Source organism: Humulus lupulus, chromosome 6, assembly GCF_963169125.1.
Source record: "Humulus lupulus chromosome 6, drHumLupu1.1, whole genome shotgun sequence".
NCBI classification, from domain to species: Eukaryota; Viridiplantae; Streptophyta; class Magnoliopsida; order Rosales; family Cannabaceae; genus Humulus; species Humulus lupulus.
The window spans coordinates 41,905,577-41,907,934 of NC_084798.1; the positions used below are offsets into that span (position 1 = coordinate 41,905,577).

General features: G+C 33.9%; 1 non-coding gene across 1 annotated transcript; it reads left to right on the plus strand.

Annotated features, from left to right (window-relative positions):
- Positions 1-1,167: 1,167 nt before the first annotated feature.
- On the plus strand, positions 1,168-1,273 carry LOC133787352 (small nucleolar RNA R71). Its single transcript, XR_009872379.1, has one exon. It is a non-coding gene; the product is annotated as a small nucleolar RNA R71 (small nucleolar RNA).
- Positions 1,274-2,358: the final 1,085 nt, after the last annotated feature.

Consider the following 2,358-nt stretch of genomic DNA (forward strand, 5'->3'; position numbering starts at 1 on the left):
TGGAACTAGCTTGTTCAGTTAAAAACGCCTTTTTAGGAACATTAGTGTTTCTTTTAACAGTACAAAGATCCTTTAAAAATTTAGAGTAGGCAGGAATTTGTTTAATGGCATCTAAGAAAGGGATATTGATACTAACTTGTTTAAAAACTTCTAAGATGTCATTATATTGGCTGCCTTTTTTAATTGGAAGTAATCTTTGTGGGAATGGGGCTTTTGGAATGAAAGGATGGATTGGAGTTTCTTTGTTTGATGAGTCATTGAGATTAGAACTAGGAGGCTGACTCTTTTCTTTTTCTTTTTCATTTTCAACCTCGGGTATGTAATCGGGTTTGACAATTTTCTTTCCAGACCTAAGAGTTGAAATTGATTTGACTTCTCCATTATGACTAGACTTTCCTATCTCATATTGACCTTTTGGATTAGGGATAGGTTGACTAGGGAATGTTCCTTTTTCTCTATCAGCTAAAGCAGTGGCGAGTTGTCCTACTTGTGTCTCGAGTTTGGTAATAGATTGAGATTGATTTTGTAGGATTTGTTGGGTGGATTGCATAAATTGTTGTAAAGTGTCTTCTAAGGAAGGTTTTCTTTGTTGCGGATATGGTTGATTTTGTGGGGCATGAGCTTGGTTTTGTGTGTTGTATTGGTGCCCTTGATTCATTTGGGGTTGGTTTTGTCTCCATGAAAAGTTCGGATGGTTTCTCCAATTTGGATTGTAGGTGGACGAAAATGGGCTATCATTTGGTTTCCCATAAGTATGAAGTGCATTGGCCTCCTCAGAAAATGCTTCTTGGTAGGAAGGGCATGATTGGACATTATGGCAAGGACTAGAACATATAGAACAAACATCTTTTCTAGGTTGAATTGGAGAGTTTATAGTTTGGCTTATGGCTAAAGCTTCTACTTTTCTCGCTAATTTATCTAAGGATGTTCTTAAGTCTAATTCTTCTTTTACTTCATACCTTCCTCCTCTTTTTGGTGAATTAGTTGACCTAGACCTAGGATCAAAATAATTCCATTGTTGTGAATTGACAGATAAATCTTCAAGGGCGTCCCACGCCTCTTGTCCTTGAAATTTTAAAAATTTTCCAGTATGCATAGATTGAATCATTTGACGATTAGAGGGAGTCAAACCATCATAAAAATATTTTACAAGTCTCCATTTTTCAAAAGCATGATGAGGACATTTTAATAATAAATCTTTAAATCTTTCCCAACATTCATAAAACTCTTCATTATCTTTTTGAAAAAACTCGGAGATTTCTCTCCTTAGACTATCAGTTTTAGACATTGGAAAAAATTTCAACAAGAATTTATTATAAAGTTGATCCCAAGTAGTTATAGACCCAGTGGGAAGGGAATTTAACCAAGCTTTTGATTTGTCTTTTAATGAAAAAGGAAACAATCTTAGTTTGACCGACTCATCAGAAAAATTTTGAAATTTAAATGTTGAGCAAATTTCTAAGAAATCTTTGACATGCATGTAAGGATCCTCTCTATCTAACCCATAAAAAGATGGCAACAATTGAATGATTGCTGGTTTAAGCTCAAAATGAGTAGCAGAAGTTGTAGGTAAAACAATGCATGAAGGAGCATTAGATGAAATAGGTGCAAAGTATTCAAGCAAAGTTTTTTCAGGCACAGCATTTTCATCAACAATATTAGCAATAGGTTCCATGATGCTCAAATTTTTACTAACACTTTCAATTTCAAACAAAGATAAACGTCTTTTTACTAATCGTTTTTTAGAGTTACGTTCCCAATGATGCATACAATTTTCACAAACAAGGCAACAATGATAATCTCAAACAAGCAATTTTCTGATGTGGAAGATCAGTTAAAACCGCAACCACAGAGCATACTTAGAATTTTTAGAGATTTCACAACAATAATTCTTATGGTTTACTTGTCCCCAGGCCTATTTGATTCCACTTACTCGCGCACTACTAACAACTCCCCGAGGTTAATTAGTAGAGGCGGATGGGAATTTTGGTCAAATTTCCTTTAAGCAAGAATTGCTTATGGTGAAAGGACAAGATTTAGGTTTCTCTTTTTTTTTTTTTTTTTTTTCAAGTATTTTTCACAATATTACGCTAAAATATTAAAGAAGACAAAGAAAAATAAGGCAAAAATTAAATAAGACTAAAATTTAAGCAAGAGTAGGGAGGCATAGCATGCCATCAACCATAACAAAATTAAGGTAAAAACTAGGAGGCACAAGTGCCATCAACTTAAACATAAGATAGAGGACTAGGAGGCAAAAATTGCCATCAACTAGCTAGGAGGCAAAATTGCCATCAACTAGTAATTTGCGGAAATTAAATAAAATAAAATTACAACAAAATTATAACAAAATTAGGA